General features: G+C 35.7%; 1 protein-coding gene across 5 annotated transcripts in view; it reads left to right on the top strand.

The window, feature by feature from the left end:
- The window catches only part of LOC138701207 (transmembrane protein 47), a 564,207-nt gene that overhangs the window by 118,203 nt on the left and 428,726 nt on the right, over positions 1-17,278 (top strand). For 3 of the 5 annotated variants that reach the window (XM_069827860.1, XM_069827861.1, XM_069827862.1), the window contains exon 2: positions 7,162-7,245. The exons of the other annotated variants lie outside the window; for them this stretch is intronic. The gene's annotated coding sequence lies outside the window, so the exon portion shown is untranslated. The remainder of the gene's footprint in view (positions 1-7,161; positions 7,246-17,278) is intronic. 5 annotated transcript variants of the gene reach the window in all.

The following is a 17,278-nucleotide window of genomic DNA, read 5'->3' as shown; positions in this document are numbered from 1 at the left end:
ATATGGTTGGATTATGAAGATAAATGCCAACAAGATGAAGAGCATGGTCATAGGAAGAAAAGTAAAGAAGGTAAACTTGCGAATTCTAAATGAGGCGGTAGAGCAAGTGGACAGCTTGAAATACTTGAGGTGTACTATAAGCATAACATGGGATGCAGCCAGGAAATCAAAAGGAGGATAGGAATGGCAAAGGAAGCTTTTAATAAAAAGCATTTTCTGCGGACCTCAGGAAAAAACTGAGGAAGAGCCTAGTAAAGTGCTTTGTGTGGAGTGGCATTGTATGGGGCAGAAACATGGACATTACGATGAAATGAAGAGAAAGGAATAGAAGCATTTGAAATGTGGATATGGAGAAGGATGGAGCGTGTGAAGTGGACAGATAGACTAAGAAATGTAGTTGTGTTGGAAAGAGTGGGTGAAGAAAGAATGATGTTGAAACTGATCAGAAAGAGGAAAAGGAATTGATTGGGTCACTGGCTGAGGAGAAACTGCCTACTGAAGGATGCACTGGAAGGAATGGTGAACGGGAGAAGAGTTAGGGGCAGAAGAAGATTTATTTATTTATTTATTTATTTATTTATTTATTTATTTATTTATTTATTTATTTATTTATTTATTCTGGTGTAGTTAAGGCCATCAGGCATTCTCTTCCACAACACCAGGAATACAAATACAATAATAGAAATAAACAAAAAAAAATACATTATATACAATGTGAAGCTACACAAGAAATAAAGAGAGAGGGAGAGAGAGAGCGAGAGAGAGAGAGAGAGAGAGAGAACACTATAAACAAAGTAAAGCCTCACAAAAATATACACAGGTTGCAGTCACACAAACTTTAAACGAGTGATTAAGTATCATAATTAATTGTATCCTAACTAATTAACTAACATAAACAAGAAACTTGCAATTTTAATCTAGATTAAAAAAGAAAAAGAAAAAAAAAACACAAATCAATACTTCTAGCAATACCTAAAAAACATTAACTAAGACAAAATTTTCCAATTTAATTTTGAATTATGATAAAGTCCGGCATTAGGTAACGAATTCTAGAGGCGAGGTATTTCTACAGTATAGGAAGATGAGTATAAAGACGTTCTACGATGAGGAATAGAAAGAAGTGCTTGATGTCGGTTTCGAAGAGTTGTAAGAAATTGAAGATATCAGATGATAGACGATATTAAGATATGTGGATCATATGAGGAGACAAAGAGTAAGACAGAAAATAGGAAGGACTGGAGAATGCTGGGTTTGCAGTGAATGAACTGCCCTTGGGCAGGATTACAGTGTTTATTTCGTGAAATGTTTTTGTAGTGTGTATAGTCTGTCTTCTACCTCTGATTCATAATATCGATGATTTTTCCGGGCTTTTCGCTGTTACTTAATGGATTCCAACCAGACGTTCAACTGCCATATAACTATTCAGTGATACATCACATGAACTGTAAAACACCCCAGAGTGTCATTAAGCGTCATCTTCGTGACTTCATGCTGCACGCAATGGAAAGACACGCATTAATCCTTACACTTGCGTGTCATTGTGACGTACAGTCTGATGCGGAGGAAGAGGAATACCATGAACGTAGTCGTCAACAAAATTTGTCGTATGGGAAAGGCGTAAGAAGTATTTTTTTTTTAATTTATTTATTTTATGTCGCTTTAACTTAGAAAGTCATATCGCGACAATACGTACATAAACAATTCTTACAGTTTACATAGAGTGTACTGTATTACAATAATCATTTAGATACATTTGTAAATGTTGATAGCTTTCAGAAATTTAATTAAGTTTGAACTGAATGATGGGTTGTTTAGAACTGTTGATAAGTTTTTTGGTATATGGAATTGTTCTCGATGAAGGTGATATAGTGGACATTCAGAAATTAAATGCCGCACAGAGATCCTACTGTGGCAATTGGTGCATGTTGGAGGAGGAGTTCTGTCTAGAAGATAAGAATGTGTAATTTTGGTGTGGCCAACTCGCAATCTGGTGATTGTTACTTGATCTTGACTTTTAAAATTCTGTAGTGGATATTTCATTCTGGAATGCTGTACTATTTCGTGAAGTTTGCTGGATGATGACTCTGTTCATGATGTTTGCCAATGGTTGTGCAGTTTTCTGGTTATGTATTTAATGGCGTCTGCATGAGGAATAGATGTGAAAAAATGCAATGGCAGTCGTGTAGCTTCTTTTGCTGCGGCATCTACAGTTTCATTTCCAGGAATGCCCTGATGAGAAGGGATCCATATTAGAGTTATTTTTCGTCCTTGTTTCATCAAGTCAGTGAGGAGCTGATGTATTTCTTGAATTAGTGCGTTTGTAGAGAATATATCTTGAAGAGCTTGTAAACTTGATTGAGAATCAGTGTGAAGAAGATAAGATTTATCAGTCTCTGTTTCCAGAATATATTCTAAAGCTTTTTTGATGGCGTATAACTCACATGTGAAAACTGAATAAAGAGATGGCAAGGTGTACAACATCGTGTGATCAGGGTAAACTACAGCACATCCACATCCTTGGTTAGTCTGCGATCCATCTGTGTATATGTGACGATAATTACGGTACTGATCCCATTGTTCTCTGCAAAATTGTTGATACGTAATATTGTTCGTTTCGGTTTTAATATGATATGTTAGATCCAGATTTATTTCAGGTAACATGATTCTCCAAGGTGGATGAGCAGTGTTTTTATTTCTTTGAGAAATGGAAGGGATTGGTATATTCATTTCGTTAAAGTATTGTTTCAGTCTAGAAGAAAAGGGTGCTGAATGTATTTGTTGTTTATCATGATGTTCGGAGAATATATATGAGTTCATGTTAGGTCTAGATGAAGCTGCGATTTTTAGAGCATAGGAAATGCTCAGTTGTTTTCTTCGAATATCAAGAGGCAGTTCATCTGCTTCTATTTGTAAACTGGCTATTGGACTTGTTCGGAATGCACCCAAAGCGATCCGAAGTGCTGAGTTTTGTATTACATTAAGTTTTTGTAAAGAGGATGATTTTGCTGAGTTGTATACGATACAGCCATAATCGAGTTTAGAGCGAATGAGGATTCTGTAAGTGCACATTAAGACTTTATAGTCTGCGCCCCAGTTTCTCGCAGCAAGTGTTTTCAAAAAACTAATTCGTCGCAGGCAATCTTCTTTAAGAGCAGCTAAGTGAGGGGCCCATATCAGCTTTCTGTCAAATATAATTCCTAAGAATTTTATCGTGTTTACTATTAGTAATTTATTATTATTCAGATATAATTCAGGCTGGGCATGTGGTGTATTTCGTTTTGAAAATAATATGCATTCACTTTTATTAGCTGAGAATGGCATATTAATTCTTTCCTCTGTTTTAATGGAGACGCGCTTTCAGTTCCATTCCACCGACCAGGGAAGCGGATATATTATAGCTTTCTCTCAAAGGATTGGGCGTTTCTCTTACATTTGGTCATTGTTGTCTCAAGTGAAGAACACAGACTGTCGTACTGTGCGATCGCATAAGCGAGAAATCCTGCAGCTTGTTGACGTACGAGTATAATCTTATTTAAAACTTAGTGTACATTACCATTTGAAGTGATAGGTAAGTCATTTGATCTCCATTTTAAATTGCACGCTATTCAGATAGGCCTGCATCATGAAATTAGCGGAAAGAGAATGATAAGGGAAACGTCTTCGGGGAAAATATGCGCAGTGCTAGACTAGACGGCAGTTCGGAAGGCGGTCGGCTGCTATATGCGCCGTAGCATTTCTAGCATGTGACGTCACAAGCTTGTACAGCAGAACCAATCGGAATCAGTCTGTAACAAGTACTTCCCAAGTTCATTTGTTCACGTGTGAGTGTTTCAATACATTGAATAAGTAAAACCAGACCTCTCCAAAAGCGTACTCGCGAGTAAGCCCCTGAACGGAACCGAAGCCAGTACGTAATGAGCGCGCTCCGCCTCACCCATCCCTACCTGTACTGTACTCAATGTTTATGCGCAAACGAAGAGCAGTGGCGGACTGCCATTACCTTTCTGTTGGTTGGAGTGTTCCACAGTTTCACGATGTCTTCTAATCATGGACGTTGTACATTCAAGGATGAATAGGAAGAGAAATTTTTTTGTGTTAGTGGGGAGGATGTGAAATGTTTAATTCGTTCGAAAATTCTTAAGGGTGTGTTAAAATTCAACATGCGACGACACTACTCGACTCTTCACAAAGAATATCATACAATAAAATTACAGGTATGCTGGACATGTGAAAATAATTTATTTTGGGGCTATCTGTGTAACTGTTAGTTATACATAATAATCAGTATATTACAATGCGTTTACATTCAGTTCCGCATGACAAACGTATAGTTTTTCGTTTAATTTTAGGTGAAATACGTGAGCCTACAAATATTTTGATAAATATAAAACAAGAAAATACAAACACAAATCACACACATGTCTTCAGTCTTAAAAAAAGAAGCTTCTTGCTACCTATGTTCTAGCTTGGAATATTGGAAAATCAATGTGCCCTTTACAGAAGCATCATTTGTAAAATCGTGCATACAGGACGTTACTAAAATGCTGTGTCTAGAACAAAGTCAAAGTTTAAGAAAATTAAATTGTTTCCAATTACAGTTCAGAGAAGGAATTTCAAGATTGTAAATGTAATTGAATCTGAAGTCGAAACCACAATTAACCAGTTTGTAGCTTACTCACTTGAATTGGACAGATAGAAATGACAAAGCTCACCTAGCCATTTTCATCCGAGGAATTAATGAGCATTTTACTGTGCCTGAATGTCTTCTAGATGTAATTACAAAATACAACTGGAGAAGATCTTTTCCAGACACTGAAAGGCACCATAGAACAGAATGGCAAGGCTTGTGTCAATAGCAACAGATGGGGCTCCAGCTTCATAGTATGTCAAAATAATATACAAACGTATGATATTTCTTATTCTTTTGATGTTATTATTTGTAAACATAAGCAGACCGTTGCCGCGATCCCCCACTGATCGCTCCTTCTGTTGAGGTACGAGTCTCTTCCCCTTTTCTAGCCTTACAGCACACTGTGTTCGGCGGGCAGCATCGAGAGCACGAATGACGATACGCTTTTTGGAGATCTCTGAGTAAAACTAACATTTACTGTGTGTGTAAGATAAATAAATGGAAGAAGAGACTGTAAGAAAAACAGGTGCGGAAAATATTGCTTAAGGTGTATAATTATTTTAAAAAGTTGACGAGCACAACTCTGCCGTCCATCTTGATGCTGGCTGCAACGTTGCCAACGTGCAAGAAACTACTGCAGAAGCATGTGGTGTGGGATTGAGAGCCGTGCAAAGAATATTGTTAGTGAAGGAAAGAGGGTTTGTTTGGTGTCGTGCTGACAGTAATCAACGGCTAAGGTCATTATTGTCTTTCGATAATTTAAGTTCTCTCCTGCGCCGCTATTTGCATCGCACGTGCGCGTGAAGTACGATGTGGCAATGTTGTACGCTGCCTTGCCCCCTCTATCTGTCTCTCTCTCGACGCAAACGCTAGCAGACTACCGCCTTCCGAATTGCCGTCGACTCTAGTGAGAGAAGTGACTCGTTGAAACTTTGGACAATGAATTATTATACGCTTGTCTTCCATTACGTGCTAAGTACTCTGTATAGAAAAATATGTCCAGTAATTAAGACCAAAAAGTCTTGTTCCGTATTGACCCGACACATAACACTCAGAATTCCATTTTTACGAACATTGCATCATAGACGGCGTATATTTTGTATGTTTGCCTTTGCAAGAGATTAAACATTGTTAACTAATGTCAAAAAAGAAACCAAATAAATATGATTATTAATAATAGATTTTTATATATTATAACAAGACTACGTCATTGAAATTTCAATGCAGAAATTCAATGACGCTTTGAAAGTAAAGTTATTATTTTTAAACATTGTTGCACAAAACAAAAAGTAATCAATGTTATTAACACACTTTTAACAGAAGGTACTTTCACATTACAATTTATAGAAAACACTGCAGAAATTCACTGATGCTTTGAAAGTAAAGTTATTGCTTTTCAACATTGTTGCACAGAACAGAATAAAAAGAAATCAATGTTGTAAACATACTTTTAATGGAAAATTTCTCATTATAATATATAGAAAACACTGCAGAAATTCACTGACGCTTTGAAAGTAAAGTTATTGCTTTACAACATTGTTACATAGAATAAAAAGAAATCAGTGTTATAAACATACTTTTAATAGAAAGTACTTTTACATTACAATTCATAGAAAAAACTGCAGAAATTCACTGACGCTTTGAAAGTAAAGTTATTGCTCCACAACATTGTTACACAGAATGAATAGGAATCAATGTTATAAACATACTTTTAATAGAAAGTACTTTTACATTACAATTTATAGAAAAAACTGCAGAAATTCGCTGACGCTTTGAAAGTAAAGTTATTGCTTTTCAACATTGTTACGCAGAATAAAAAGAAATCAATGTTATAAACATACTTTTAATAGAAGTACTTTCACATTACAATTTATGGAAAACACTGCAGAAAGTAAAGTTATTGCTTTTCAACATCGTTGCACTGAACAAAAAGGAATGAATGTTATTAAAATACTCTCCCATCTCCCACAACCACTTGCTCAGTCACATGACCTAATCAAGCTTTTGATTGTTTTTGCGTGGAGTTGGCGGTTATTGTCATAAATATGTGCTTAGGAGGTGACCGTCTTTGTAACGAAGGCTTGTTTTTAAAGTGTAATTTAACACATTTCTGAACACTTTTGACAGAAAATAGTAGCAAACTCGGATTCCACATATAAATTTCCAGAAGAATAACTCTTAACCTCACTTTCGAAAAAATGGACTTGGCCGTCTTTGCAGCTAGGCTACTCATATAATATCTGTAAATCCGAGCGCACTTTGCGTAGTAGATACAGATATACCGATGAATTATTATAGAACGTATTGTCTCGGCAGGGTATACAGACACCTAATAAAAGTGAACGGATGTATTAGAGCACACAACGGCGTTGTGTGGTGGTGTAATTATTCTGAGTGTAGTTCATATGCTGTGTTTGATTAATTAATGTAGATTTATAAGTAGTGATGTGTGGTTTTGAGTGCACCTGCTCCATTACTAACTTTCCTTCCTTCTCGTGTTGTCTTGTTGCTTGCATGTGGCCGTGATGCAGCTGTAACCGGCAGCAAAAGTGAATCCTCCTCGATACTACTGCCTCCTATTCGCTCAGAGACTTCCAGCAACGGAGTTGAAGCTTGTAAGTATTGCATGCTCAATATTTTACCTTTATTTTCTGCCATAGTTAGGCTAAAGGTACGGTCACACGTCGCTACTTTTGCAGCGCTGCAGTACAAAAAACTGCGCAACTCTTGTACTGCGACGTGTGAACAACGGTGCAACCCGAAAAGTAGCGGCTGCCGAACCTGCTGCCCGCTACTTTTCCATGCTGCGCGCAGCTTAAAAGTAGCGACGTGTGAACAGGGTTCTCAGGGTTGCAGCCGCAGCATTTTTGATATCGGTATTGTTGAAACTTTTGCTGCGGTTGCGACCAGTGTTGCCACCCAAATGTGCCAATGATACTTTTATTGTTTGGATATATTTTAATGTTAGATGTGATGAAAATAAATTATTTGTAATAGTTATTAAATGCACAACACAGTCTGAGCATATTTGCTGACGATATAATTCATTTTTTTAATTTGCTGTAGTGTAGTTTCAAACAGGAGGGTTCCCAACATTGATTACGTGAATATGCTGTTGGTTATCATTTAAGTATATAGGCGTTTTTGAAAGCTTTATAGTAAAAATAATGCCAATTTATGAATACTAGTTAGGACAGAAAAGCAAATAATAGATAAGTAAGCTTTCGCATGAGTTCCTTAATAATGCGAACATAACCACAAAATGTATATTGAGAAGTCAACACGGAAGATGGAAACCTGCAGCAAGACTGCAGCTGCAAAAGTAGTGTCTTGTGTGTGAACAGACTCGCAACCTCCAGTTGCAACTTTTGCTGCACTCGGGTTGCGCAGCACGAAAAGTAGCATGCAGCGCGCTACTTTTGGTTTACGTGTGAACACGACACGCAACTTTTGGCGTTTTTAAAAGATTTATAGTAAAAATAATGTCAATTTCTGAATACTAGATACGACAGAAAAGCAAATAATAGATAAGGAAGCTTTCGCATGAGTTTCTTAATAATGCGAACATAACCACAAAATGTATATTGAGAAGTCAACACGGAAGATGGAAACCTGCAGCAAGACTGCAGCTGCAAAAGTAGCGTCTTGTGTGTGAACAGACTCGCAACCTCCAGTTGCAACTTTTGCTGCACTCGGGTTGCGCAGCACGAAAAGTAGCATGCAGCGCGCTACTTTTGGTTTACGTGTGAACACGACACGCAACTTTTGGCGTTTTTAAAAGATTTATAGTAAAAATAATGTCAATTTCTGAATACTAGATACGACAGAAAAGCAAATAATAGATAAGGAAGCTTTCGCATGGGTTTCTTAATAATGCGAACGTAACCACAAAATGTATATTGAGAAGTCAACACTGAGTTGGAAACCTGCAGCATGACTGCGGCTGCAAAAGTAGCGTCTTGTGTGTGAACAGACTCGCAACCTCCAGTTGCAACTTTTGCTGCACTCGGGTTGCGCAGCACGAAAAGTAGCGTGCAGCGCGCTACTTTTGGCTTACGTGTGAGCACGACACGCAACTTTTGCAGCTGCAGTACAAAAGTAGCGCAGCAAAAGTAGCTATGTGTGACCGTACCTTTAGGGTATTCCCAGACCGAGCTACGTCATATAACTGTTAGTTTCGTAACATGTTATGAGAAGTTACAGAAACCTGTTACGCGAAGTTCCGTAACAATTTTAATCTTACAAATGCAGTGCTCCAACCAGAGAACACTAGTAAAGTCTAGTGTATACAGTCACGAAGCTTGAGTTTATGAGAGTACTAGGAACAATAGACTGTGCGGGTACTATTTCGCATTGTCTGTAATGAGGCGATAGTAGCGATCCTAGTGGTTAGCAACTATCTATTGATGCATATTTACTACGTATTGAGCTTCGTGACTGTATATAATAGGCTGTCGTACTAAGGGAATCTGAGCAGCACTAAGGGCGAGGCGTGACATCATACTACACCTGATCACATATAACAGATTGATCAACCTAATGAAGTTTCAAAGCAACAACTTTTATCAATTTCACTATGCTGAATTCTAGCGACTGCAAAAGAAGTTACGTTATAACTCTTATGGAATTGGATGGAGTAAGAGCTTGCAACTACTCTATCGGTTGGTACCAAAAAAAAAAAAAAATCTTTTCGACAGTGGAGGCTCTGGTGGCTGTTCTCTTTTAATGTTGCCGTTTCATAACATGGGAATGGTCATTCTGATACATATATACAGGGTGATTGAAAAGTCCCGCGACATAGACAAACTCCGTTATTGGTGCAGATAGCGAAAAATGAAAAGAGGATAAAGTTGTTGGAAATAAATAGTTTTAAATCTAATGTGCTTGAATTTTCAACGTAGAATACACCGTTGAGGCTGTGCGACACACCCGCCAGTCCAAATGTTGCGAAATTAGTGGATTCTCCGCTAGTTTTACCGGATTTTAGATACGTTTTTTAACGGGCAAATTACGAAATGATGATGATTAGCAGTGAACCAATACATGTTTAGGGAAAACCGCCAGGCAAGAATAAAATTCCCCTGAATTCATATGCCAGCAATGTAAAGAAATGCTTCTTTGCACTGTGAGAAGTTAAATAGCCGCTAATCTCTGCATGTCAACTATTTTTTTTTTCCGTTAAATAATACGTATCTGAAACCCGGTAGAACTAGCCGAAAAGCCACTAATATGTCAGCATTGGGACTGGCAGGTGTGTCTTACTAGTGTACAGTCTTAACGGTGCATTCTACTTTGAAAATTCAAGCACATTAGATTGAAAACTACATCTTTCCAACAACTTTCTCCTCTTTCCATTTTTCGCTATCTGCACAAATAATGGAGTTTGTCTATGTCCCGTGACTTTTCAGTCATCCTGTATATGTGATCAGGGATACTACTCAGTAAGAAAGCAACAACCAGATACTAAATCCTAATGCAGTGTTCTGTTGAACAGTACGAGGACAATGTTTTCAAGTCTGATATAGTTCAGAGGCTCGTCTTAACGCCAACCAGTCACTTACATATTTGGAGTATTAATAATAAATTGTTATTTAATATAAATAAGTGTATACATATGACCTTTTCTAGATTGAAAAATACAATTAAATTTTCATATAAAATAGAGGCAAAAGTTTTACCAGCAGAAAATGAACATAAAGATTTAGGTATATTATTTAGCTGTAATTTTACATTTCATAGTCATATTAATAATATTATAAATTTGTCCTATAAAAGTTTAGGTTTTGTTATGAGAAACTCTTGTAAATTTAAAGTCAAAACTATAATAATTTTGTATAATTCCATTGTTCGATCTAAATTAGAGTATGCTGCTGTTATCTGGAACCCAATTACTAACAAATATATTCTGTTACTAGAGAAAATTCAAAATAAATTTCTAAAATGGTTATATTACAGACTTTATAATGATTATCCTACCTATGAGAGTTATGCTACAATGCTTCAACATTTCCATTTTACTAGTTTGCAAATTCAACGAAATTGTCAATCTTAAACTTCCTTTATAAAATTATTAACAATAAGTTTGACTGTGTTGGTTTATTTTATTATATAACATTATATGCACCTAAGCTTAAAACGAAATTTCGAAATTTGTTTTACATACCAAGGACAAATACTGAATCCCACAAAAATTCCCCAGTTTTCCAAATGTTACAGTTATACAATAAATTACATCCTCATCCTAATGTTGATATTTTCAATATGAATTTCTTTAGATACAGAATTATTTGTTATCATATTTTACAGAATATTGTTGTTAGTTAATTTGAAGCTACTTTCACACCTTATTTCAATTTCTCTTTTTTTCTTTCTCTTATTTCTATTTTGTTTCAGTTTTTAATAAGTGTATGTTTTCTTCTCCTTGTTTATGTTTTATAAATTAATTTGTTAGTCGTGAACATTGCAATTATAATAATAATAATAATAATGATTTATTTTAGCTGGCAGAGTTAAGGCCGTAAGGCCTTCTCTTCCACTCAACCAGCAAAAAGTGTATATACATATGCATGAACTTACAAAGAATTCAACAATTTGATTTAGATGAGAGTTACATGTATACAAGAGTTATTTATGAATTAAACAACAAAATACTATGAACTATTAATTAAACACTGAAATAAACTGTGTAGCAGAATTAAACTAAAATACATAGAATGTTAATATATTTCAAATGATATTAGATAATAGAAAGAGATTATTATGAGACAATTTTGAAAATACAGCACAATCAGGATGATGTCTAAAGAAAAAAGTAACAGTGTAGTCAGTGATAGTTAAAATCGGTATGATTGGAGTGAAATGCTAATAAGGTTATCTTTTAAGCTGTTCTTAAAGATTTTTGTTGTCTTGCAGCCCCTAATACTTTGTGACAAGGAATTCCATTGACGCGAGGTGGATATTGTAAAAGATGAGGAATAACAACATGTTGGGCTTTGCCTATTATGTTCAACAACAAATGAATAAATAAAAATAAAATAAAATATATACAAATCTATAGTCGCTGTCAGGCGTGACTCCTCCTCTTTGCTAAAGCTAAAAACATTTGGGAGTTCAACATTTGGATTTTGTCAGTCCTTTACATAGTAAACATGCTCTCTAAATTTGGTTGAAAAAAAAAGATTAAGGAAAAAGTTGTCATTTTTAATGGAGTTCCCTTAATAGAATATCATACACAGCAAACAATACATGTTAGCTATGACTAAGAGATCATGATGTGATTTCACACTACACAAACCATTTGTTATTGTTATCCGTCTCAGGAGCTGTGGGTGTTCTGACTGCAGTTACAAGATAAGCGTTTCTATTTCTGTTTCTCAACACGACTCTCCCTTGCAGAGTAGGAACAATACCGCTTTCAAATTAAGTCTTTATTTCAAACCTCAATTCAAAAAGTAGCCGCGGAGGATCGGTCAGAATGTTTTCAACACCTAATGAAGGAAGATTTACTTTGGAACCTGAACGATGTGGCTGACACCGTAGTACAGATCTTTTACTATATCTCTGCGTCTGTGCAACGTCACAATTTGCGATGAGGGAGAAGAGAGATAGCAAAAGATTGTAATACTTTTTAATATTCTGACGTCCAGGAACAAGATAAGCCACTTGAAATTTAACGGTAACTCACCGCCAGAAATATAATGCAACATCTGTAGAGAGAATTGTTTTATTACCATCAGCTTCAGTGATGAGAAAGTGGGCGAAGGAGGAGATTACTTATCGGGTATTGAACAAATGTAGGAGTCTGAATGAGGTAGGCCTTTGTACAGAGTGTTTCAGAAATACTTTGACAAACCTTGAGGGCATGTTCCTCACACCAAAACAAGAAAAATAGTTCATATAAACATATGTCCGAAAATCCATAGTTTTTTTTTAGTTATTGATGAAAGAATATAATGAAACATCTGTTAGATACTGTCAGCTTGGTAGCAAGTGTTGCAACTTTAATCAGTTCAGAAACTCATAACAAATGTTCAAATGACAAATGATTGTAGTAAACATGTTTCCTTGGCAACACATAGGCATCGAGGATACAATGGGTGCATCAGCAGACTTGTATCGATAACATAATTTGATTATCTAACAAAATTAATTATTATCGATTACAAACCTTAGTTATTGGATTGTACCTCGAAACACGTTGAACGTAAACTTTCATTGTTATGAGTTTCTGAATTGATTAAAGCTGTAACACTTGCTACGAAGCTGACAATATCTAACAGATGTTTCATTATGTTCTTTCATTAGTAACTAAAAACTAAGGATTTTCGGACATATGTTTATATAATTTTTTTTCTTGTTTTGTGTGAGGAACACGCCCCCAAGGTTTGTCAAAATATTTCTGAAACACCCTGTATATTAAAGACCTATAGGTATATACAGTGATTATTAGGACTAGGATTTTGATGATCTATAAATCATGAAAAATGCCCTAAAAATTGATCTTACATAATTGACTTAGTAGGAGTATTAGGGGAGAGTCGGGTAGTATCGGACATCGGGTAATATCGGACAGTGAGTTTCTTTCATCTACCACACGATGATAGTACCTGATTGACATGGTTACGTTTCTGTGATGTCACATAGAGAAACGTAACCATGTCATTCAGGTACTACCATATGGTGGTAGATGAAAGAAACGTACTTTCCGATATTACCCGATGCCCGATACTACCCGACTCTCCCCTAATATTTAGACTAGTAATTAAATTAAATTCTAGTACCAACATTCAAGTTTATTTAATTTTACATATTTTTTCTAAGCAGGACACTTACACTTTAATTAATTATTTTACCTGATGTAGTTCCCATGCAGTCCACCATAAGGCCACTCTTATCCGGAACTAGCAGGTATAGAAGAGTATATGGAAGGGGTGGTTGGAGTGATCCATTACGTAGGGTGTACTACGTTAAAATAACAATATTTCTGCAGAAAAACCATTAAAATAATATACAAAGTAATGGATATTAATTGAAAAAATATGTAGAAAAAATATCAAAGGAAATAAATAATATTTTATATTAATAATGGGGAATTATGGCCGAAATTAAATGAAAATACTCCAAAAATGACTGAATAAAACAAAAAATGAACTTATGAGTTGTAAGTGGTAAAAAATGCAAAAAAAAATTATGTAACTTTATTTCTATCAGCTCATATCAAACTACCTTCCGTATGACGTAATAAAATTCGTGTTTTAATTATCTATACGGGCTATTCCATATGAAATCGATCAGTAAAAAACCTCGCATTTTTTATACTCTAATTTTTTCCCTGTTTATACAAGGTGCTGAGGAGAGTGCATTTGCAAAAATATACTATCGAAAGTCAAACGGTTTTCGTATTGTTGAGCGACAAATTTAGCGTATTTTAGAAAAACAAGCCTCTTTCAGCGCTCAGAACTCTGGAACCATTTACTGCAGAACATTCAACGAGAGCTTATTTTGAAGCTGACATTTGGTAGGTTATGATAAGAAGTAATTCTTATTTTTATTTTATACAGAGAGACAGATAATCTGATTTTACTTACTTTTAGGCTTTTTGCCCATTTGTAAAAATGTAAAAAAATATCGAGAAAAAACCTTGCATTATTAAGAGGGATTCGGCATTGTTTGCTTAGTGGCTCGGCAATAAGTTTCTACGGTATTAAATAAATTATTTTCATACGCCTAGACTTGAAAGAAGCAACACAGCACACACTGGTCGAGAAATGAAGATAAGCGAGCGCTGGGCGTCATTTCACTCCTGTGTTTATGAAAACCTGTGATAAAGCTAGCCCAACTATGCGCTACTATACGAAACATCACGTGTTTATGTCTCCTAGCCTTGCTTGCCTAGGCTAGCTCCCGCCTCACAGTCAGCTGGTTAGCTCGCGCGTACTATTTATTTTCTTTATTTGATTTTTCAATACTTTCTCATTAACGTTGCACCAGTAAAAAATATGTGTTTATTTGTACTTTCAATGCGGAATCTAACCATATATTTTAAAAATATTTTTTCGTGGGCAAAGCTGTCTTAATTAAGAAAAGTCTAAATTTCTCCATTTCCATAAAAAGTAAGAAAAACTGTTTACATGTCAATGTAAACTTTAACTTTTCAGCATCAAAATAAACCATGATTTTTATCATTGGGTGAAAGGGTTTCGGAGCTACAACAGTTTAAAGTTGCTAATTTTATGAAAATACGATACATTAAAATATTTTTAATTTAAACACTATGGAGTTCTGATGCCCCAAACTTTGCACAAAGCATTGAATCATAGTTGTCAAAGGACAGAAAAAGTTTAATTGTATTTAAAAATTGCAAGGTCAATTTTCTCTATATTTCGGTCGATTTGAGATGGAATAGCCCATACAGAGAAGGCTCCACTGTGTAGCAACATATTTCCCGCTGCAATGTGAAGACCAAAGCATTGCTAGCTGTACGTAGTTCATAGTTCTCGGTGTGGTGTGTTACGAGCCTTAATGTGTGAACATTTCAAGACTAGATAGTTCATCGGTTGAATCCTTGAAAACGGATAGTGATGGTGATACTGGTTGTGATATTAAGGATCTGGAATAGTCTAAGAAGCAATTAAAAGCGCAATGAAATGACAACAATAAACTCTTTTTAGGTTGAAACTTGGATGTAGCTCACTGACAGAGTCGTGGAAAGTCTAACGAATAGAACATTATTAAACTGTTGAGGAGTCCTATTTGCAAACGGAGATGACTACAGTAAAAAAATAAAAGCGGTAGAATGTTGATGGTGTGTTTCATGAAGCAGGGGATGCAATGTGAAGGAGCACAACTCTTAGCGGCATTTGCATTTTCATTGCCCATACGATGCCATTCATTTCCGGAATCGTACGTAGCGTAAGCTTTCATGAATTTCATTTACTTGCACAGCAGCAATAATGCCTTACACTACACTTTGTATGGAGCACTCGCTTGACTCCTCTCGACTCAAAGCTTGACTCCATACATATCTTTCAGAAGCTTCTCCATGACTCATCTGTATACGCATATACTGAAAGTGATAGGTTACAGGCTCGAAAGACTCCTCCTCGCCCCAGTAAAAGTAATGAACAGGTATTTTGGACAGAGAACAGAAACATAATAATTACAAAATGTAGTATTAATGAACAAGACGAAGACCATGGTTGTCGGAAGAAAAATAAAGAAGGTAAACATGCGAATACTAAATGAGACAGAACAAGTTGACAGCTTCAAATACTTGGGGCGTACTATAAGCAGTAACACGAGCTGCTGTCAAGAATTCAAAAGGAGAATGACAATGGCAAAGGAAGCTTTTAATAAAAAAAGAAGCATCTTCTGCGGACCTCTGGAAAAAGAACTAGAAAGAGACTAGTGAAGTGCTTTGTGTGGAATGTGACATTATATGGTGCAGAAACATGGACATTACGACGAGGTGATGAGAAGCGACTGGAAGCATTTGAAATGGTGGATATGGAGAAGAATTGAGCGTGTGAAATGGACAGACAATATAAGAAATGAAGCTGTGTTGAAAAGAGTGGGTGAAGAAAGAATGATGCTGAAACTGATCAGGAAGAGAAAAAGGATTGGTTGGGTCACTGGTTGAGAAGGAACTACCTACTGAAGGATGCACTGGAAGGAATGGTGAACGGGAGAAGAGTTCGGTATAGAAGAAGATATCAGATGATAAGACGATATTAAGATATATGGATCATATGAGGAGATAAAGGGGAAGACGGAAAATACGAAAAATGGGAGAATGCTGGGTTTACAGTGAAATACCTGCCATTTGGCAAGACATTTTGTATGTATGTATTACGTATGTATGTATAATATGGCTATAGTATTTATTCATAAACAATTAAATTACACTCAGTAATTGATAAACGTTTTCAGGAGAAGAAGAATAAGTAGAAAAGTCAAATTCACAGTTGATGTTGAACATTTTATGTACAAAGGAGATAACTGTAATTGGCGAGAGCTGGATAAATCCTATATCAGAATTCAAAGCTTTCAATTAATTTGATGAATGGACATATTTCAGAGCCTGTAAACATTAATGAAGTAGACAGAAAAGGACGTAGGTTATTCCAAATGTTACACAAACATATATGTTTATGCCCGCACACCGATTAGTTAAAGAATGGAAATTAATTGTAAACAATGAAATTCAGTAACAGGAGATAACAAAATTTTAGCAATATCGTATGCAGATGATGATTGACATCAAGAGCGAAAGCCGAATACACTACAATTTGTATCACAGCATACAACAAAATCGCAAGTAAATTTATGAAAATCCTTGTTTTAAAATATGGATCAGTTGCAGTTTGTGGGAGAAAACATAAAACGAATAAAGGTCATAATAATGAAGAAAAATAAATTAGCACCAACCAACAAAATCCCAAATAAATTGATGAAAATCTCTGTTTTAAAATATGAATGAATTGCAATTTATGGGGAAAAACATAAAACGAGTAAAAACCATAATAATGAAAACAATTAATCAGTGTAATCTTATGGAGGGTGATCGTCCGAGTCGCACACAATATTATAATTGGCTATTAGAGGCGCATGACAGAGAGGATAACCTCCTGACAAGAATATTGTGTTCCG

This window comes from Periplaneta americana, chromosome 6 (assembly GCF_040183065.1).
Source record: "Periplaneta americana isolate PAMFEO1 chromosome 6, P.americana_PAMFEO1_priV1, whole genome shotgun sequence".
NCBI lineage: Eukaryota > Metazoa > Arthropoda > Insecta > Blattodea > Blattidae > Periplaneta > Periplaneta americana.
This window is presented reverse-complemented; position numbering and strand designations above follow the sequence as displayed.